Genomic DNA, 23,427 nt, shown 5'->3' with positions numbered 1-23,427 from the left:
CATAGGCATAATCAATTTTATTAGTAATAGTGGGAGAAAATTCAACAAATAGCTATCATTATTATTCTCATCAAGTGTAGGAGGCATAGTATAATAACAACAAAATTTATTCTCCATAGTAGGTGGCACCAAAAGACCACTATCATTATAATCATCATAAATAGGAGGCAAAGTATCATCAAAGAAAATTTTCTCCTCAATGCTTGGGGGACTAAAAAGATCATGAAAACCAGCTTCCCCAAGCTTAGAACTTTCTATATTATTATCAACAATGGTGTTCAAAGCGTTCATACTAATATTACTACCAGCATGCAAATAAGATTTCATAGGTTTTTTAATTCTCGCATCAAACCATCCATGTCTTAAATCAGGAAATAGAATAAGAAGCTCATTGTCGTCCATTATGCCAAACTAGTGTAAACAAGAAACAAAAAGATGCAATTGCAGGATCTAAAGGAAATAGCTTCGAGTACTTACAACGGCGAAAATAGCTTAGTAGCCGAGATCCGGAGTGTGAGTACCTTTTACCTTACCTCCCCAAGCAACGGCGCCGTAAAATAGCTTGATGTCTACGGGAGCTTCTATTCTTGTAGACAGTTGTTGGGCCTCCAAGAGCAGAGGTTTGTAGAACAGCAGCAAGTTTCCCTTAAGTGGATCACCCAAGGTTTATCGAACTTAGGGAGGAAGAGGTCAAAGATATCCCTCTCATGCAACCCTGCAACCACAAAGCAAGAAGTCTCTTGTATCCCCAACACACCTAATAGGTGCACTAGTTCGGCGAAGAGATAGTGAAATACAGGTGGTATGAATGAATATGAGCAGTAGTAACGGCGCCAGAAAATAGCTTGCTCGGCGTGTAGTTGATGGTGGTAATATGGTAGCGTAGTAACGCAATGAAACAAGAAACAAGCAGCGATAGCGTATTTAGGAACAAGGCCTAGGGATTAGACTTTCACTAGTGGACACTCTCAACTTTGATCACATAACAGAATAGATAGATGCATACTCTACACTCTTTTGTTGGATGATGAACACCATTGCGTAGGATTACACGAACCCTCAATGCCGGAGTTAACAAGCTCCACAATTCAATGTTCATATTTAAATAACCTTAGAGTGCATGAAAGATCAACACGACTAAACCAAGTACTAACACAACATGCACACTCGTCACCTTCACACTATGTAGGAGGAATAGATCACATCAATACCATCATAGCAATAGTTAACTTCATAATCTACAAGAGATCACAATCATAGCCTACGCCAAGTACTAACACGGATGCACACACTGTCACCATTACACCGTGCGGGAGGAATAAACTACTTTAATAACATCACTAGAGTAGCACACGGATAAATTGTGATACAAAACACATTGCAATCATAAAGAGATATAAATAAGCACTTCACTACGCCATTCATAACAGTTGAATAAGTATTCTGTGAAATATAGCCTAAGAGACCCACACGGTGCACACACTCGTCACCTTTACACACGTGGGACAAGGAGTCTCCGGAGATCACATAAGTAAAACCCACTTGACTAGCATAATGACATCTAGATTACAAGCATCATCATATGAATCTCAATCATGTAAGGCAGCTCATGAGATTATTGTATTGAAGTACATAGGAGAGAGATTAACCACATAGCTACCGGTACAGCCCCGAGCCTCGATGGAGAACTACTCCCTCCTCATGGGAGACAAGCAGCGTTGATGGAGATGGCGGTGGTGTCGATGGAGGAGCCTTCCGGGGGCACTTCCCCGTCCCGGCGGCGTGCCGGAACAGAGACTCCTGTCCCCCAGATCTTGGTTTCGCGATGGCGGCAGCTCTGGAAGGTTTCTCGTACCGTGGTTTTTCCGTCTCGAAGTTTTAGGTCAGGGACCTTTATATAGGCGAAGAGGCGGAGTCGGAAGGTCAACGGGGCGACGACACCATAAGGCGGCGCGGCCAGGGCCTGGGCCGCGCCGGCCTATCATCTGGGGCCTGTGTGGCCCCCCTGTGGCGACTCTCGGGTGTTCTGGATGCTTTCGGGCAAAATAGGGACCTGGGCGTTGATTTCGTCCGATTCCGAGAATATTTCCTTACTAGGATTTCCGGAACCAAAAACGAAGTAAAACGTGAACCGGCACTTCGGCATCTCGTCAATAGGTTAGTTCCGGAAAACGCATAATAATGACATAAAGTATGCATAAAACATGTAGATATCATCAATAATGTGGCATGGAACATAAGAAATTATCGATACGTCGGAGACGTATCAGTATGGTGCGTAATTTAATCAACACAAATATCCTTAAACAAAGCATTGATGTTTTATCCCTAGTGGCAACAGCACATCCACAACCTTAGAACTTTCTGTCACTGTCCCGGATTCAATGGAGGCATGAACCCACTATCGAGCATAAATACTCTCTCTTGGAGTCACAAGTATCAACTTGGCCGGAGCCTCTACTAGCAACGGAGAGCATGCAAGAACATAAACAACATATATGATAGATTGATAATCAACTTGACATAGTATTCAATATTCATCGGATCCCAACAAACACAACATGTAGCATTACAAATAGATGATCTTGATCATGATAGGCAGCTCACAAGATCTAACATGATAGCACAACGAGGAGAATACAACCATCTAGCTACTGCTATGGACCCATAGTCCAGGGGTGAACTACTCACACATCGATCCGGAGGCGATCATGGTGATGAAGAGACCTCCGGGAGATGATTCCCCTCTCCGGCAGGGTGCTGGAGGCGATCTCCTGAATCCCCCGAGATGGGATTGGCGGCGGCGGCGTCTCTGGAAGGTTTTGTAAGGGTACATTGCCCCTATGTGTGGTTTTGGTAATTAATGACAACCCCTATGGACTAATGTTTTCATTGAGTTTATATGAAGGAATATTCCATAGGTACTACTTTCTCTCCATGTGTTGGATTCAAGTATGGATGCCATGAAGATAAAGGTATATCTTGTGTATTGGCATCAAGATCATCGATACAAGGTTGAGTTGGGCAAGTTCAAGATGAGCGTCTCAAGTGAATCACATACTTGAAGCTTGCCGTCCATTTGATGATAATGGACTTGTGAAGATGTGCATCAATGGAGCTTTCCCATCATAGTGTATGGGGGAGCATTTGCGAGTCTTCACGAAGCAACATTGATCAAGAGAGGCATTCCGGCTTGAGTGAAGCTTGAAGAGTTATCATCAAGATCAAGCGGGATGCGCAAGGCAAAGGTATGGCCTTGCTAGGTTTTCCTTTTACCGGTCTCAAGGTGGATGTTGGGAGACCGGATTATAGGATAGATAGCCGCACTATTAAGAGGGGCTTTCGGTTGAGTAACTTGATCACATCGTCTTAGGGAGCTCAACCTCTTGCATACTTTGCATATCCTTATTGCTTCTTGGTGTTTCTCTATGTGAGGTTCTTGAGCTTGTTGCTAGCTTTACAACAAGCCCAAGTTCATCGAAAACGGAGTTCGCATGCATCTTCTATTGCATTTTCGAGGTTGGGTGATTTTACCGGTTATTCATGATATAAGGTTCTACCCTTTTATATTCATGATAAAATCCCCTCCTACAGTTTCTTGAGTTTGGACTTTCTATTGGATGGCATTTGTTATTATCTTTCCAACGGAATTTGTTTCATGTCAATCGGAGTTCGGGAGCAATAGTTATTAAAGAAAAGATAAAAGAAGAAAAAGAAAAGGAAAAGAAAAAAAGGGAAGGCCCCGGTTGCCGCCCGGCCTGCCGGGCCGCACGCCGGCCCACTCGGTCGACCGGGCGGCCACCGGCCCACGCACCGTCCTAGCCCAGCTGGCCCTCCGGTCCGACCGGATACCGCACCGGGCCGCTTCTCCGCCTTCGGCCCACGCGGCCTGCTGCTCCCCCCGCGCGCCTGAAGCAAGTCGGCCGCCCAGCGCGCTATCCACCGCGCCCGGTCGGTGGGCCGGTCCGACCGGACAGGCCACCGGCCTCTCCGGCCCAGGATCCGGTCGGCCGGCCTGCTGGCCGGCTGGGCTGTCTTTTTTAGCCGTTTTTTATCCGATTTTCACCCGGTTTTCTCCCCAACGGTTATTTTTCTCCTTAGACTATAAATAGCCCTTCTTCCACCTTGAGCAACAACTTCTTCCCCTTTCTCTCACCTCCATTGTTGCATTTGAAGAAGTTGCTCTCTCCTTGATTCCTCCAACCATTCTTGCTCATATTTGAGGATTTGAGAGAGGAGATCTAGATCTACACTTCCACCAAACCGTTTCTTCTCTAAGTGAGGGAATCTCTTGGGATCTAGATCTTGGAGTCTTTGGTTGACTTTCCCCTTGTTCTTCCTCTCCAATCTCATCCTAGCATTCGTTGCTTTGGTGGGATTTGAGTGTGAAGGACTTGAACACCTCCGGTGTTCTTGCTTTGCATCATTGCATAGTGTTGAGCTCTCCACCACGATTTGTTCGAGTGAGAGACCGTGAGCTTGTTACTCTTGGAGGGAGACCTCCTAGTTGGCTTGGCGGTTGGTGCTCCGGTGATCTCTTCAAGAAGATTGTGAAGAGGCCCGGGCTTCTCCTTCGTGGAGCTTGTGAAGTGGTTGTGGAGCTTGCCATCTCCGGAGCGGAGGAAAAGCTAACCATAAGGAAAGGGCCATTATCCTTCGTGGGTGTGGTTCGGAGAATAGGGTGAGCCTTCGTGGCGCGGGGAATCCTTCGTGGGACCTCCACTCCTCCAAACGTGACGTACCTTGTTGCAAAGCAAGGGAACACGGGAATACATCCTCGTCTCCGTGTGCCTCGGTTATTTCTATACCCGAGCTCTCTTTCCTTGTGATAGCCATCGTGCTTGAAGTACATATATCTTGCTATCACTTGTGCTACATATATCTTGTGCCTATCTTGCTTAGCTCTAGTTGCTATTGTTACACTTAGTTGAGCTTAGCATATTTAGGGTTTGTGCTTGTAAACTAAACGATAGTTTAATTCCGCATTCTTACAAGACAAATCCGCAAGAGTTTGTAATTGCCTATTCACCCCCCCTCTAGGCGACATCTCGATCTTTCAATTGGTATCAGAGCAAGGTCTCTCCTTGTTTAAAGGCTTCACCGCCTTGAGAGTAAAGATGTCGGCTAGTATAGTGCACAATGACACAATTATCTTTGTTGGCACAAATTATCATTTGTGGCGAAATTGCTTGCTTTGCAATCTTCGGACCTTGTGTCCAAACATTGAGCAATTTCTAGATGTAGGTTTTTCTCCTCCGATGGATTCTCAAAATCTATCTTTAGAGGATGAGAAAAACTTACATCTTGAAGCTCAAGTATCTAATGAGCTTTTATTCTCCTTGAGACCCGATTTTCGTAGGTTCTTGATATATATAAAGCGAAAATCGTCTCATGAGATGTGGATCAAGCTTAAGGAAATGTTTGGTGGATCCACTTCTCAATTGGTCGGTGGTGACTCCGAGGAGCTCTCTTCCCCTTCACATCATGAAGAGCTCCAAGTTGCTTCCACCTCCGGCCGTGATGAGTTCTCATCTTCTTCCACTTCACCAACGTGTAGCAAGACACGAGGTAATGATATGGTGAGTGGTGAGGAAAATTGCAATGTTGATATTGTGCTCAATAGTGATGATTCTTCATCTCTATCCCATTGCAATGCTTCCTCTTTGGACTTAAACACATCTAGCATTGAAAATAATCTACATGCTTGTGTTGATAGTCCTTGCATATCATGTGTAAATTGCTTACATAAATCCCATGATGATATGCTTGCCTTGTCTTGCTCCCATAATCAAAATGCTTCTATTTCCTCTAGTTGTTTGTTGACTAACAATGTAGAGGAAACCGAACACTCTATGGATCAAGACATGTTTTCAAATGAGGATTCAAGAATTTCTTCATCTTCATCCTCCGGTATGCACATGTGCCTTATGGCAAATGGTTCAAAGGTATCTCCTACTTTGACTCCTAACACTTCCTCTAATGATGAGAGTGATGATGATGATAATGATGAAGAATATAATATCTTGGTGCATAATATGGCAATGGTATATGCTTCTCTTCATGATAATAAAGAAGCTCGTGCTAATCTCGAACACTCTATGGATACCTTGAGTAAATATAGGGAAACCATAGTGGAGTTGGAGTCCCATGTTGAAAATGGGGAAATGAGATTCACTCTCCTCAAGCATGAGCTAAAAGATGAGAAGCATACTAATTTTATGCTTACACAAAAATTTGAATCCTATATGCATGAAAATGAGAAAACTATTGTTGATGCTTGTGCTACTAACTCTAATTCTTGTGAAGCATCTATCTTAAAGGAGAATGTTGAGTTAAGGGCTCAACTTGAGTTGCTAACTAGCAATTATAGGGAATTGGAAGAAAGTCATAAAAAGCTCTCGGGCTCTCATGATGACCTTCTAATTTCCTATGATGGGCTAAAGTTAGCTCATGAGGCTAGCATCACTAAGGTAACATCTTGTGAGCCTCATGTGGACATTAGCACAATCTCTACTACAAATGCTATATTGCCATGTGCTAGTCCTTGTAATCCATCTAGTCAAACTAGTGATACACCTTGTGTTGGATTACTTGCCTTGCCTTGTTGCTCTAACAATGAAGCTTCTACTTCCTCTAGTACTTGTATTTCTACTAACCATGTAGAGGAAATAAAAGAGCTTCGAGGCCCAAGTCCTTTCTTTGAAGAAAGACTTGGAAAAGCGTCATGAAGGGAAATCCGCACTTGACAAGATGCTAAGTGTGCAACAATCCCCCAATGACAAGAGTGGACTTGGATTCAACTCCAATAACAAGAACAAGTCCAAGAGCAAGAGCAACAAGAAGAAGGGCCAAGATAAAGTCAATGATCCGGCCAAGTTGGTTTGCTTCAAGTGCAAGGTTGAAGGGCATCATGTTAGATCATGCCCATTGAAGAAGAAGAAGCACTTGAGTGAGAAACAACAAGGGAAACGGCCACAAGGTCAAGGTCAAGCTCATGCTCGACCTCAAGTTGAAGATAGGCCACTTCCCAAGAAGAATCAAGATATTGTTCCCCAAGAGAAGAAATCAATAAAGAAGAGAAAGGGGAACACTTGCTACTTATGCCGTGAGAAGGGGCACTTTGCTTCTTCTTGCTTAGGTGGTACCTTATCTAACCCTATAATTGTTGATGATGATTATTCTCTAGGGAAGGATAAGAATGGCAATGTGTTTGCCAAGTTTGTTGGAACTCAAAGTGGTTTCAAGAAAAGAACCATTTGGGTTGCCAAGCCTATTGTGACTAACCTCTTAGGACCCAACTTGGTTGGGGACCAACAAGCTCAAATTTGATCAATAGGTGTATATGGAGGTCATTGGAGACTTGGCTACTTCATGAAGAATTAAGGGATCTTCATATATTATATTTTGACCAAGCCAAGTCATATGGATTATCATCTATATCTTATATCCAATGTTCCTCTTTGCGGTAACTTATACTTCAACTCATCATATTTATTGTAAGTTACTTGCCCCTTTGCATGTTTGGTTTTGTACCAAATATTTGTGTGTATGTATTGTGTCTTACTTACCTATCTTGTGTATTCAAGTATGTTTGTTTGACTCATCATATACTTGTGTATTGTTTTGGAGCCTAATGCATCTTGATGATATCTTATTTGGCTCTCTTTGAAGTGATTAATGGAACATCCCATTTTGGGGGAGTGATATGCTTTGTGCATCTCTCTTTCTTTAAAATATGTGTACATGGATACCACCACTTAGTATTGATATTGCAAGATTATCTAGTCACTATGTGGTGTGTCATACTCATGAGAAATTCAAATTCTAAAATATCCATTAATCATCTCTAGTTGAATTTTAGTTGCCTCTTGTTTTAGAATAAATGTTTTATCACATTATGGGGGAGTAATATGTTTTGTACATATCACAAGCCTAGAAAATGTGAACATATGAGGTTATGCCACTTAGAGTTGATACTCTTAACTATCTTGTTCCTAGGTGGCATGTTTGCTCAAACAAGCTCCATTCCTAATAAAAATCCTTTATTACTCATCTTATGGGTTCTTGTTTGAGTAAGAAATTCTTGGTACGGTTTTCCTCAAATACATATCTCTATATCTTATTTGGGACACCGATTGCTTCAAGTTATTCCAATCATTGCCGTGCGTGATTGTTTGACTAGTTGAAGCTATCAAGAATCTTCATCCGTGCATAGTGCTTAATTCTATATACTTATCCTATGCCTTTTATTGTGAAGTTAATCCTTACTATCATTGTCAATTCACCACCGGAAATTATTTCCAATATACCCATTGTCTTTGACAATTGATAACCTTGTATGTGGTTGAATTCATGGATCACCTTCACCTTGGATTGTTTCTTAATTCCTTATTTTATTTCCAAGAAATCTTTGTTGCTCCCATATGTCTGATGGCATGTATTTCACACGTTCGTTGGGCAACCCCAAGAGGAAGGTATGATGCGCACAACAGCAAGTTTTCCCTCAGAAAGAAACCAAGGTTTATCGAACCAGGAGGAGCCAAGAAGCACGTTGAAGGTTGATGGCGGCGGGATGTAGTGCGGCGCAACACCGGAGATCCCGGCGCCAACGTGGAACCTCGCACAACACAACCAAAGTACTTTGTCCCAACGAAACAGAGTGAGGTTGTCAATCTCACCGGCTTGCTATAACAAAGGATTAACCGTATTGTGTGGAAGATGATTGTTTGCAGAGAAAACAAGAAAACAAGTATTGCAACAGATTTGTATTTCAAGTATTAAAGAATGGACCGGGGTCCACAGCTCACTAGAGGTGTCTCTCCCATAAGATAAAAGCATGTTGGGTGAACAAATTACGATCGGGCAATTGACAAATAGAGAGAGCATAACAATGCACATACATGTCATGATAAGTACAAGTGAGATTTAATTGGGCATTACGACAAAGTACATAGACCGCCATCCAACCGCATCTATGCCTAAAAAGTCCACCTTCAGAGTTATCGTCCGAACCCCTTCCAGCATTAAGTTGCAAAGCAACATGACAATTGCATTAAGTATGGTGCGTAATGTAATCAATAACTACATCCTCTGGACATAGCATCAATGTTTTATCCCTAGTGGCAACAAGACAACACAACCTTAGAACTTTTCGTCACTATCCCGGTGTCAATGCGGCATGAACCCACTATCGAGCATAAATACTCCCTCTTGGAGTTACTAGCATCAACTTGGCCGAGCCTCTACTAATAACGGAGAGCATGCAAGATCATAAACAACACATATGCAATAACTTGATAATTAACATAACATGGTATTCTCTATCCATCAGATCCCGACAAACACAACATAGAGTATTACGTGATAGATGATCTTGATCATGTTAGGCAGCTCACAAGATCCAACAATGAAGCACAATGAGGAGAAGACAACCATCTAGCTACTTCTATGGACCCATAGTCCGTGGGTGAACTACTCACTCATCACTCCGGAGGCGACCATGGCGGTGTAGAGTCCCCCGGAGATGAATCCCCTCTCCCAGCAGGGTGCCGGAGGAGATCTCCGTAATCCCCCGAGATGGGATCGGCGGCGGCGCGTCTCGGCAAGGTTTTCCATATCGTGGTTTTTCCGCCTCGGGGTTTCGCGACGGAGGCTTTAAGTAGGCGGAAGGGCAGAGTCGGGGGCCGACGAGGGCCCACACCACAGGGCGGCGCGGGCCCCTCCTTGGCCGCGCGGCCCTATGGTCCGGCCACCTCGTGGCCCCACTTCGTATGCTCTTCGGTCTTCCGGAAGGTTCGTGGCAAAATAGGCCCCCGGGACTTGATTTCGTCCAATTCCGAGAATATTTCGTTACTAGGATTTCGAAACCAAAAACATTTGAAAACAGAGAATCGGCACTTCGGCATCTTGTTAATAGGTTAGTTCCAGAAAATGCACGAATATGACATAAAGTGTGCATAAAACATGTAGGTATCATCAATAATATGGCATAGAACATAAGAAATTATCGATACGTTGGAGACGTATCAATGTCTTCCTTGTCCCTTTGAAAAATCTTTTGATAAATCATCTTGATTCATATCAAGTGTTTGTTTTGGAATACATATCTTTTCTTTACGGTACATTGTGCCATTGTGAAAAGTGAGGGTTTGGTTTATTTGTTCGAACCTTGCTCTTTTGGGGAGTTTGATATCGCATTCCTTCTTACATATTTTATTAGCTTGAATGAGATAAATCTTTGAGCATGTTTGCTTTATTTCATCCTCTATGCTCAATGAATTCTTCTTAGTTCACTTGTTGAACTTTGTTGAACAAATCTTTGTGATTTGCTTCTTAGATATAATTTGGACAACAAATTTGTTTTGTGACACCTCTATGTCTTATTTAATTCTTTTGATGTTTTGTCCAAAGTATGTCCTTCTTGGATCTTTAAAAGTTTTGGTGCATGCTTATATGTGATTTGTTTATACTTATAGCATGCTTGCTTTCTTTTGATCCATTATGTATGATATACTCCATCAAATCCTAAATGGCTAAGATGTGCATGAAATTCAAATTTCATCTAAATATGCACATGTTTATATGGAGTGTGTCCTATATATTGTGGTTAGTCTAACCATGTTGGACCCAATGAGTTTGGGGACCAAGATGTACTTGAATGATGTTTTAGGTACATTGGAGATGCAATGGAGGCTTGTCTCATCTATAAGGAAGGTGTTGTCACCATATGAAAATTGGAGTCAAGCTAGGATGATCTATGAACTCTTATCTACTACATCAAGCCATTGCTATCTCGGTAACAAGTATCTTATTCATGCACTCATATATAGCATCCAACCTCTTGTAGGTTGTATCTTGGCATGATATTATTTATTTCGAAAATATTGCGGTTCTTGAAAACCCCTTTTAAAGTAAAACTTCTTATTGGGCATTTGAGTAATTTGAGAAGATGCATATGTTAGGTTATATATATATATCATATTTTATGATTCACCTATCACAAATATGCCCTCTAGCAATTTATTGCATATCAATTCCTCAAAGAGCTCTTGTGTGCAATATTGATGTATTTGTGAAATAAATCCGTATTTGTGATACTTGTTGCCTTTCTCAAAACACTCCAACTAGCCTTACTTCCCTTATTGTTAGTTGTGATGTTTTTGAGGTTTAACTTGGTTGAAGCTCATTCATATACCATGAGTGAAAATTGGAGCCATAGGCTATATATGCTTCTTAAGCAAACATCTTTTGGTATATTTTATGACTTCATCTTGGATATCTTGTCTTATCTATTTTGTTAACCTCTTGTGTGTGCATGTTTCCTTATGGATCACTTTGTCCACTTTAGAAACTCATATACATAAGAGCGTTAATCCATCACCTTGATATCCTTGTTCTTTGCCGATCATCTTTTACCCCTTTTGTTTTTTAGTGCGTTGGTAAAGAAAATTTATGAGTGCTTGGTTTATTTATTTTCTTCATGCACTCATATCTCGTAATTGTTGGACTAAAAGTTGTTCTTGATAAGCATACTCTCTTTATCTTAGTTGTGTTCTAAATGATATATAGGGAGTGAGGATTCCATGTTTGTGCATATTGTATTCAAATGCAAACATTATAAATTGTGCACGAACCTTGGGGAGCTTTCTTATTTTTAGAGCACTATATCTCTCTTATCATGATATCTTTGTTTGTCCAAGTGGATCTTTGATTGCTTGCTTTATTTGTTGAAGCTCACCTCACCATGTTATCTTTATGCAATCTTTGATCCTCAATATAGTTTGATTTCCTTCAAGTATTCATCATTGGATATGTGCACTTGATTCCACTCAAATTATGAGAAGCGCACACTTTGGGGAGGAACTCACATTATATTGGCCTTCTAAATTTTTCACCCATTTTGACAATCGATGCCAATGGGGGAGAAGTTTAGAGGGTTTAAGGGAATGGTTTTATACTTAAGTTTGGTTTGTGCTTAAGTGTTTTGCCTCTCATGCATTCCATATTTATATGTCTTGCATGGTTGTATATATATAGTGGAAACTATCCCAAAGGTTAATCTTGACAATATATGCAATGAATTCATGTTCATCACACGTGCATACATTGTGGGGGAGTTTTCTCTATATATATTGGTTCTACTCACATCCATTGCATTTGTTGTAGTTGTGTGAGTAGAGCCGGTTTTGATATGGGCTAGTAGCTTTGTGTTACTTGACCATATCAAATACAACCTCTTGTATACAACTTATTCTCGGATAAGTTGCGTACTTGTCACTAATATTCATTATATAAACCCTCTTATTGTGGTTGTCATCAATTACCAAAATGGGGGAGATTGTAATGGTACATTGCCCCTATGTGTGGTTTTGGTAATTAATGACAACCCCTATGGAATAATGTTTTCATTGAGTTTATATGAAGGAATATTCCATAGGTACTACTTGCTCTCCATGTGTTGGATTCAAGTATGGATGCCATGAAGATAAAGGTATATCTTGTGTATTGGCATCAAGATCATCGATACAAGGTTGAGTTGGGCAAGTTCAAGATGAGCGTCTCAAGTGAATCACATACTTGAAGCTTGCCGTCCATTTGATGATAATGGACTTGTGAAGATGTGCATCAATGGAGCTTTCCCATCATAGTGTATGGGGGAGCATTTGCGAGTCTTCACGAAGCAACATTGATCAAGAGAGGCATTCCGGCTTGAGTGAAGCTTGAAGAGTTATCATCAAGATCAAGCGGGATGCGCAAGGCAAAGGTATGGCCTTGGTAGGTTTTCCTTTTACCGGTCTCAAGGTGGATGTTGGGAGACCGGATTATAGGATAGATAGCCGCACTATTAAGAGGGGCTTTCGGTTGAGTAACTTGATCACATCGTCTTAGGGAGCTCAACCTCTTGCATACTTTGCATATCCTTATTGCTTATTGGTGTTTCTCTATGTGAGGTTCTTGAGCTTGTTGCTAGCTTTACAACAAGCCCAAGTTCATCGAAAACGGAGTTCGCATGCATCTTCTATTGCGTTTTCGAGGTTGGGTGATTTTACCGATTATTCATGATATAAGGTTCTACCCTTTTATATTCATGATAAAATCCCCTCCTACAGTTTCTTGAGTTTGGAGTTTCTATTGGATGGCATTTGTTATTATCTTTCCAACGGAATTTGTTTCATGTCAATCGGAGTTCGGGAGCAATAGTTATTAAAGAAAAGATAAAAGAAGAAAAAGAAAAGGAAAAGAAAAAAAGGGGAAGGCCCCGGTTGCCGCCCGGCCTGCCGGGCCGCACGCCGGCCCACTCGGTCGACCGGGCGGCCACCGGCCCACGCACCGGCCTAGCCCAGCTGGCCCTCCGGTCCGACCGGATACCGCACCGGGCCGCTTCTCCGCCTTCGGCCCACGCGGCCTGCTGCTCCCCCCGCGCGCCTGAAGCAAGTCGGCCGCCCGTGCCGCACTATCCACCGCGCCCGGTTGGTGGGCCGGTCCGACCGGACAGGCCACCGGCCTCTCCGGCCCGAGATCCGGTCGGCCGGCCTGCTGGCCGGCTGGGCTGTCTTTTTTAGCCGTTTTTTATCCGATTTTCACCCGGTTTTCTCCCCAACGGTTATTTTTCTCCTTAGACTATAAATAGCCCTTCTTCCACCTTGAGCAACAACTTCTTCCCTTTTCTCTCACCTCCATTGTTGCATTTGAAGAAGTTGCTCTCTCTCTTGATTCCTCCAACCATTCTTGCTCATATTTGAGGATTTGAGAGAGGAGATCTAGATCTACACTTCCACCAAACCGTTTCTTCTCTAAGTGAGGGAATCTCTTGGGATCTAGATCTTGGAGTCTTTGGTTGACTTTCCCCCTTGTTCTTCCTCTCCAATCTCATCCTAGCATTCGTTGCTTTGGTGGGATTTGAGTGTGAAGGACTTGAACACCTCCGGTGTTCTTGCTTTGCATCATTGCATAGTGTTGAGTTCTCCACCACGATTTGTTCGAGTGAGAGACCGTGAGCTTGTTACTCTTGGAGGGAGACCTCCTAGTTGGCTTGGCGGTTGGTGCTCCGGTGATCTCTTCAAGAAGATTGTGAAGAGGCCCGGGCTTCTCCTTCGTGGAGCTTGTGAAGTGGTTGTGGAGCTTGCCATCTCCGGAGCGGAGGAAAAGCTAACCATAAGGAAAGGGCCATTATCCTTCGTGGGTGTGGTTCGGAGAATAGGGTGAGCCTTCGTGGCGCGGGGAATCCTTCGTGGGACCTCCACTCCTCCAAACGTGACGTACCTTGTTGCAAAGCAAGGGAACACGGGAATACATCCTCGTCTCCGCGTGCCTCTGGCTATTTCTATACCCGAGCTCTCTTTCCTTGTGATAGCCATCGTGCTTGAAGTACATATATCTTGCTATCACTTGTGCTACATATATCTTGTGCCTATCTTGCTTAGCTCTAGTTGCTATTGTTACACTTAGTTGAGCTTAGCATATTTAGGGTTTGTGCTTGTAAACTAAACGATAGTTTAATTCCGCATTCTTACAAGACAAATCCGCAAGAGTTTGTAATCGCCTATTCACCCCCCCCTCTAGGCGACATCTCGATCTTTCAGGTTTTCCGTATCGTGGCTCTCGGTACTGGGGTTTTCGCGATGAAGGCTTTAAGTAGGCGGAAGGGTAGGTTTAGGGGAGACACGAGGGCCCCACACAACAGGGCGGCGCGGGCCCAGCCCTGGCCGCGTGACCCTGGCGTGGCGGCGCCTCGTCGTGCCACTTCGTAATCCTTTCGGTCTTCTGGAAGCTTCGTGGAAAAATAAGACCCTGGGCGTTGATTTCGTCCAATTCCGAGAATATTTCTTTGTAGGATTTCCGAAACCAAAAACGCAGGTAAAACAACAATCGGTCTTCGGCATCTCGTCAATAGGTTAGTGCCGGAAAATGCATAATAATGACATAAAGTGTGTATAAAACATGTGAGTATCATCATAAAAGTAGCATGGAACATAAGAAATTATTGATACGTTTGAGACGTATCAAGCATCCCCAAGCTTAGTTCCTGCTACGCCTCGAGTAGGTAAACGATAACAAGGATAATTTCTGAAGTGACATGCTATCATAATCTTGATCAATACTATTGTAAAGCATATGAGATGAATGCAGCGATTCGAAGCAGTGGCGAAGACAATGAGTAAACAAATGAATCATATAGGAAAGACTTTTCATGAATAATACTTTCAAGACAAGCATCAATAAGACTTGCATAAGAGTTACTCATAAAGCAATAGATTCAAAGTAAAGGCATTGAAGCAACACAAAAGGAAGATATAAGTTTCAGCAGTTGCTTTCAACTTCAACATGTATATCTCATGGATAATTGTCAACACAAAGTAATATAACAAGTGCAATAGGTAAACATGTAAGAATCAATGCACACAGTTTACACAAGTGTTTGCTTCTACTTTATTGTTGAGTCAGTTTACCTATTCTTTCTATCTCAGAAGCAAACACTTGTATCAACTGTGTGCATTGATTCTTACATGTTTACCTATTACACTTGTTATATTACTTTGTGTTGATAATTATCCATGAGATATATATGTTGAAGTTTAAAGCAACCGCTGAAACTTATATCTTCCTTTGTGTTGCTTCAATGCCTTTACTTTGAATTTATTGATTTATGAGTAACTCTTATGCAAGTCTTATTGATGCTTGTCTTGAAAGTATTATTCATGAAAAGTCTTTGCTATATGATTCATTTGTTTACTCATTATCTTTGCCATTGCTTCGAATCGCTGCATTCATCTCATATGCTTTACAATAGTATGATCAAGATTATGATAGCATGTCACTTCAGAAATTATCTTTGTTATCGTTTACCTACTCGAGGGCGAGTAGGAACTAAGCTTGGGGATGCTTGATACGTCTCAAACGTATCTATAATTTCTTATGTTCCATGCTACTTTTATGATGATACTCACATGTTTTATACACATTACATGTCATTATTATGCATTTTCCAGCACTAACCTATTGACGAGATGCCGAAGAGCCGCTTGTCATGTTTCGCTGTTTTTGGTTTCAGAAATCCTAGTAAGGAAATATTCTCGGAATTGGACGAAATCAACGTCCAGGGTCCTATTTTTCCACGAAGCTTCCAGAAGACCGAGGGAGATACCAAGTGGGGCCACGGGGCGCCGCCACACTAGGGCGGCGCAGCCTAGAGGGGGCCCGCGCGGCCCTAGCGTGTGGGGCCTCCGTGACTCCTCCGACTCCGCCCTTCCGCCTACTTAAAGTCTTCGTCGCGAATACCCCAGTACCGAGAGCCACGATACGTAAAACCTTCCAGAGACGCCGCCGCCAACAATCCCATCTCGAGGGATTCAGGAGATCGCCTCCGGCACCCTACCGGAGAGGGGAATCATCTCCCGGAGGGCTCTTCGCCATGATCGCCTCCGGATCGATGTGTGAGTAGTTCACCCCTGGACTATAGGTCCATAGCAGTAGCTAGATGCTTGTCTTCTCCTCATTGTGCTATCATGTTAGATCTTGTGAGCTGCCTATCATGATCAAGATCATCTATTTGTAATCCTACATGTTGTGTTTGTTGGGATCCGATGAATATTGAATACTATGTCAAGTTGATTATCAATCTATCATATATGTTGTTTATGTTCTTGCATGCTCTCCGTTGCTAGTAGAGGCTCCGGCCAAGTTGATACTTGTGACTCCAAGAGGGAGTATTTATGCTCGATAGTGGGTTCATGCCTCCATTGAATCCGGGACAGAGTGATGTAAAGTTCTAAGGTTGTGGATGTGCTCGTTGCCACTAGGGATAAAACATCGATGCTTTGTCTAAGGATATTTGTGTTGATTACATTACGCACCATACTTAATGCAATTGTCTATTGTTTGCAACTTAATACCGGAAGGGGTTCTGATGATAACCCGAAGGTGGACTTTTTAGGCATAGATGCATGTTGGATAGCGGTCTATGTACTTTGTCGTAATGCCCCGATTAAATCTCATAGTACTCATCGTGATATATGTATGTGCATTGTTATGCCTTCTTTATTTGTCAATTGCCCAACTGTAATTTGTTCACCCAACATGCTATTTATCTTATGGGAGAGACACCACTAGTGAACTGTGGACCCCGGTCCAATTATTTACATCTGAAATACAATCTACTGCAATTGTTCTTTATCGTTCTTCGCAAACAAACATCATCATCCACACTATACATCTAATCCTTTGTTTACAAGCAAGCCGGTGAGATTGACAACCTCACTGTTACGTTGGGGTAAAGTACTTTGATTGTGTTGTGCAGGTTCCACGTTGGCGCCGGAATCCCTGGTGTTGCGCCGCACTACACTCCGCCACCAACAACTTTCACGTGCTTCCTTGACTCCTACTGGTTCGATAACCTTGGTTTCTTACTGAGGGAAAACTTACTGCTGTGCGCATCACACCTTCCTCTTGGGGTTCCCAATGGACGTGTCGACTACGCGCCATCATGTATGAAAGGAACAAGAAGGCTAAAGGAGACCCCCCCCCACTTCGACAACAATCAAAAAGGGGTCTACATCAGGAATCTGGTCAGAGACCCGGTTGGACCGGATCGTGCGCCGGCTGGCTCCGGCCTGCCGCCCGGTCGACCGGGCGCACGGCCCGGCGCTCCGGTGCCGACCGGCTCCCGTGGCCGATGCCAACCGGGCGACCTCATCGGAAGACACGAAGTGCTCCCCGGTCGGGGTCCGGCTCGCCGCCCGGCTTGGACCGGCGGGTCCGGTCCTTGGCCCGGTCCGACCGGGCTCGGATCGGGCGCCCGCGCGCCGACCGGGCTCGCGCCGATCGCAACCGGATGGAGTACTCGGCAGACATTTCGAGGGTCCGGTCGTGGTCCGGCCTGCTACCCGGTTTGGACCGGCGGGTCCGGTCCCTGGTCCGGTCCGACCGGCCCCTGCGCCGGGCTCTCCGGTCTGTGGTCCGGTTGACCGGGAACCTCGGGAGAAAGCTGATGTGTCAAGTGAGCAACGGCCATATTTCAAGTGACACTATAAATAGCCCTTCTCCTACCTCTCGAAAAGTTAGGCACTACACTACAAGCTCGTTCTTGAGCTCTCTCTCTCATACTCCATTGCTAGAAGCACCAAAAGCCTCGCATCTCCCTCCTCCTCCACCCAAACTCAAATCCCTCCGGGAAAACGATAGAGGAGGACCCGATCTACTCGTTCTACCAAGCCAAATCTCATTCCCCCTTGTATTCATCACGAAGCTTGCTCTCTAGGGTTCCTTGGAAACCCTAGCCGGGCAAGAGTGGTCCGAAGCATCCGGGCCGTGGATTTGCTCCGGACAAGATTGTGAAGGTTTGGAGGCTACCTCAAAGTCTACCACAAGTGAGTGAGCTATTCCTTCGTGGGATAGGCTCCGGAGAACAGGGTGAGCCTTCGTGGCGTGGGGAATCCTTCGTGGGACCTCCACCCCTCCAAACGCGACGTACCTTCTTGCAAAGGAAGGGAACACGGGAATACACCCTCGTCTCCGCGTGCTATCGGTTATCTCTAACCGAACTCCTTACTTGTGATTTAATCGCTCGTGAGAGCCTTCGTGCTCGAGTTAGTTGTATCCTCATATAGGTTGTTTCACCTAGTTTGCATTAGGCTCACCTTTATATTCCGCAAAGCCTAATATTGCAAAGAAATAATTAAAATCTATAGAAACCTATTCACCCCCCCTCTAGGTTTACCATCTCTGAACTTTCATGCAGTCTGCGGCCGCGTAAATGGCGATGCCTCGCGTGGCGCACGGCCGTTGCCTACCTATTGATGACCCACAAGTATAGGGGGTGTATCGTAGTACTTTCGATAAATAAGAGTGTCGAACCCAACGAGGAGCAGAAGGTGTTGATAAGCACTTTCGATGAAGGATTCACTGTAAATGCTCACAAACAAGTTTTCAGGAGGTTTTGATATAGCAGATAAATAAAATACAAGTAAGTAAAATGCGAGAATAACAATTGTAGCAAGTGGCCCAATCCTTTTTAGCACAAAGGACAAGCCAGTTTGTTTACTTATGATGACCAAACGTTCTTGAGGACACACGGGAATTTAGTCTAGTGCTTTCGCTTCATATAGTTGATTAATCTTCATTGTTTTGATAAGTGTTGTGTGGGTGAACCTATGCTAATGCACCGCCCTTCCTAGGACTAATACATACTTGTGATTAAACCCCTTGCAAGCACCCGCAAATACAGGAAAGTAATTAAGATAAATCTAACCACAACCTTAAACTCTAAGATCCTGCTATCCCTCATGCATCGATATACCAACGGGGGTTCGAGTTGTCGTCACTCCGCAACCCCACAATTAGCAAACGAATACAAGATGCATTCCCCTAGGCCCATAAAGGTGAAGTATCATGTAGTCGACGTTCACATGACACCACTAGAAGAATAACACCACAACTTAAATATCAAACCATTAAATATTACTCAACATAGTTCACTACTAACATTTAGACTTCACCCATGTCCTCAAGAACTAAACGAACTACTCACAAGACATCATATGGAACATGATCGGAGGTGATATGATGATGGATAACAATCTGAACATAAACCTTAATTCAACGGTTTCACTCAATAGCATCAATAACAAGGAGTAATCAACACCGGGAGAGTTTCCCCTATGAAATAATCAAGATTCAACCCTAGATGTTACAGCGGAGACGAGGTGCAGCGGTGGAGATGATGGTGTCGGTGGTGGAGATGATGATGATGATGATCCCAATGAAGTCCAGCCCGATGACGGTGACGATGACGACGATTTCCCCCCTCCCGGAGGGAATTTCCCCGGCAGATTTCTGCCTGCCGGAGAGCTCTTTTCTCTCTGGTGTTTTCCGCCCCGAGGAGGCGACTATGACTATCCTCGATGTTCTGTCGCACCTTAGGGTTTCTGGGAGATGAAGTACGCGAAAGGGCGATGGCCGAGGGGGTCGTGGGCCCCCTCCCCACGTGGCGGCGCGCCGGCCTTGGTGGCCGCGCCGGCCTTGGTGGCCGCGCCGGCCTATGGGGAGGGCCCATGGCGGCCCTCCTCGGCCTCCCCTTTTGGCTGGCTCCGTCATCTGGAAAAATAGGAGCTTCGGTATATTTTCCGTCACTTGTTGATCTTCGTAAATATTGTATCCTCGGCGGTGCTTTTTCCAGCAGAATCCCGACTCCGGTGAGTAATTCTCCAATAATCATGAAACATGCAAAATAGGTGAAATAACATAAGTATCATCTCTAAATATGAAATATATCAATGAATAACGAGTAATTTATGATATAAAATAGTGATGCAAAATGGACGTATCAACTCCCCCAAGCTTAGACATCGCTTGTCCCCAAGCGAACCGAACTCGCTAAACAAGACCACATGTTTATGAAGTGAAGAGTCGATAAATAAAATACGGACAAGAAGCATCACATTTATTAATTCACACAAGACATTCTAGTAAACAACTTCCTCATATAACTCAACTTGAAACAAGTAAAGGGAAATCACAAATAAAGGTGCATAGGAAATCATAATTGGTGATGCCAAACTTCGTTCTTGGTCAAAGAACAATTAACAGATTGTACTTATCTTTCGAGCAGAGCCCTTATATTAAAGCTTATATGGCAGATCTTAAATGCTCAATCATAACAATCTCCTCATAATCATTGATGACCTTCAAAGTCATATTCATTCAGATAAAATTTGTACTAAACAAAGAAGAATAAAAGACATGATTAAATGGATCACAATATAAATTGTTGGATCACAACAACTCAATTGCTTGCTTGAGATAGAGGGAAATAGGTTTACTGACTCAACATAAAAGTAAAAGATAGGCCCTTCGCAGAGGGAAGCATGGATTAAATCATGTGCTAGAGCTTTTCAAGTTTTGAAATCATAAAGAGAGCATAAAAGTAAAGTTTTGAGAGGTGTTTGTTGTTGTCAACGAATGGTAGTGGACACTCTAACCCCCCTCGTCAAACAAACTTTCAAAGAGCGGCTCCCATGAAGGACGTTATCTCTACCAACAAGGTAGATCATCCCTCTTCTCTTTTGTTTACACATGTACTTTAGTTTTATTTATGGATGACACTCCTCCAAACCTTTTGCTTTCACAAGCCATGGCTAAACGAATCCTCGGGTGCCTTCCAACATTTTACATACCATGGAGGAGTGTCTATTGCAAAATTAAGTTGCTTACTAATGAATCAGGGCAAAACATGCGAAGAGAATTATTGAAAGTGGTCCATGCGGCGGTCGACGCCGAGCTGGAGCAGCGCAGGGTGGTGGCCGCCGCTGCCGCGGAGGACTCAGACTCCGACATATCATGGTCTTCCGACGACCCTGATGCGCCTACCCCGGAGGAGAGGGTGGCGAAGCAGAGAGCTATAGTCAAGTCCTTCGAGACGCTGAAGGACGACGCCGCCAACGCGAGGCTAGAGCAGAGCTTGCAAGAGGACGCTGCGCCGCACCGAGCCATGGCGGCCGCACGGGAGGCGGCGGAGAAGCAGACGAGGGAGCAACGCAACGATGGAGTCGACCCGTCAGGCAACAAATAGTTTAGATTTTATTTTCCATAGTTTCTATGCTATCAAATGTAATACTATATTTCAAATATGTTGCAAATCTAAAAATGGGTCGCCCCGATGGACGCACCCAGACGCAAACGGACGCGCGGACAAAATATATCCGCGGGACGACGCAAACGGACGCTCGCTCCGGTCACTTTGGACATCCGAAATACGTCGCCCGAGTGGAGATGCCCTAAGAGCATCTCCACTCGTCCCCCCGACGAGGCCCCCGAGCGACGATTTTCCCATCCGGACAGCGAAATTCGGCCCAGTCGCGCCCCCGGTTCCTCGTTTTCGTCCGGATTTGGCCCTTCATCCATCCGGCGAGCCCACGCCATCCCCGGCCCCCCGGGGACCTATCGGGGACTCCGGACGAGTGAAAAGCGGGGAAGGGCCCGATCTGTCGGTGACTCGACGCACGAACCCCACCGCCACGTCACTCAAAATCTCCCCCACCCCTCGTATCTCTCTCGCCGCCGGCACCACCCCGCCGGCTTGTTGCCCAGATTCCGCCGCCCCTCCTTCCCCACCTGCCTATATTCCGCCGTCTTTGGACGATGGCCTATCTGGCTGCTCTTCCGCCGGCCTGTTTTCCAACTTTCGCCTGTTCCTCGTCGCTCGCGGCTCGGGTTGCCTCGACCACGCCCGTCAGGTGTTCGTCCATTTACCTCGCCGGCCATGGACTCGGACGAAGAGGAGGAGCAGATGTTCGTCGAGCTTATGCAAGAAGAGATGGCAGCAACCGCCCAAGACGACGAGCACATGATGATCCTCGGTTGCTTGGCAAGCATGTACGCCGGACCGGCAACTGGTCGACGTGGTGGGTCGGCACCAGGTCGCCGGAAGTGCAAGCCGAGACAGCGAATGGAGGGCTACTGCATGTTGTACGCCGACTACTTCGCCGACAATCCATTGCACGGTGAGAGTGTTTTCCGGCATCGTTTCAGGATGAGTAGAAAACTATTTCTGCAAATTGTGTATGCCATCCGAGACTTTGATCCCTACTTCAGATGCAAGGCGGATTGCACTGGTTTGGTTGGATTTTTGTCACTGCAGAAGTGCACAGTGGCTATGAGGATGCTGGCGTATGGAGCTCCCGGTGATGGTGCGGATGACTATCTTCGGATGGCGGAGTCCACCGCCCTTGATTGTTTCTACCGGTTCGCGCAGGCCGTCATAGCAGTTGTTCGGGGACTATTACTTGAGATCACCCACTCGTCGAAGACACTCGGAGGATCCTTGCAACAAATGAAGCTAGGGGTTTTCCAGGGATGCTTGGAAGCATTGACCGCATGCATTGGCAATGGAAGAACTGTCCGTTTGCGTGGCGGGGAATGTACAAGGGTCACAAAAAGGCCGCACCGTGATACTTGAAGCAGTGGCTACCCATGATCTCTGGATTTGGCACTCTTTCTTTGGTATGCCCGGATCCAACAATGACATCAACGTCCTAAACTCGCTTCCCGGTCTTTTCCAAGCTTGTTGAGGGTCATGCCCCCCGGTGGACTATGCGATCAATGGTCGGCACTACAACAAAGGATACTACCTTGCAGACGGTATCTATCCAAAGTGGGCAACATTTGTGAAGACTATCTCGAACCCTAGCACCCCCAAACTTTGCGAGTTTGTCAAGAAACAAGAAGCTTGCCGAAAAGACGTCGAGCGTACATTTGGTGTCCTCCAGCAGAGATTTGCTGTCGTCCGGTTCCCCGCTATGACTTGGTCCAAAGATCAGATGTGGGAGGTGATGAACTACTGTGTGTGCCTACACAATATGATTATTGAAAATGAGCGAAAGCATCCGGTTCCTCTGGTCGAGCAAGAAGCACCATATGAGAGAGAGGGTCCTC

The sequence above is a fragment of the Lolium rigidum genome, chromosome 7, assembly GCF_022539505.1.
Source record: "Lolium rigidum isolate FL_2022 chromosome 7, APGP_CSIRO_Lrig_0.1, whole genome shotgun sequence".
Classification (NCBI taxonomy): Eukaryota; Viridiplantae; Streptophyta; class Magnoliopsida; order Poales; family Poaceae; genus Lolium; species Lolium rigidum.
Note: the sequence above shows the minus strand (reverse complement) of the source record.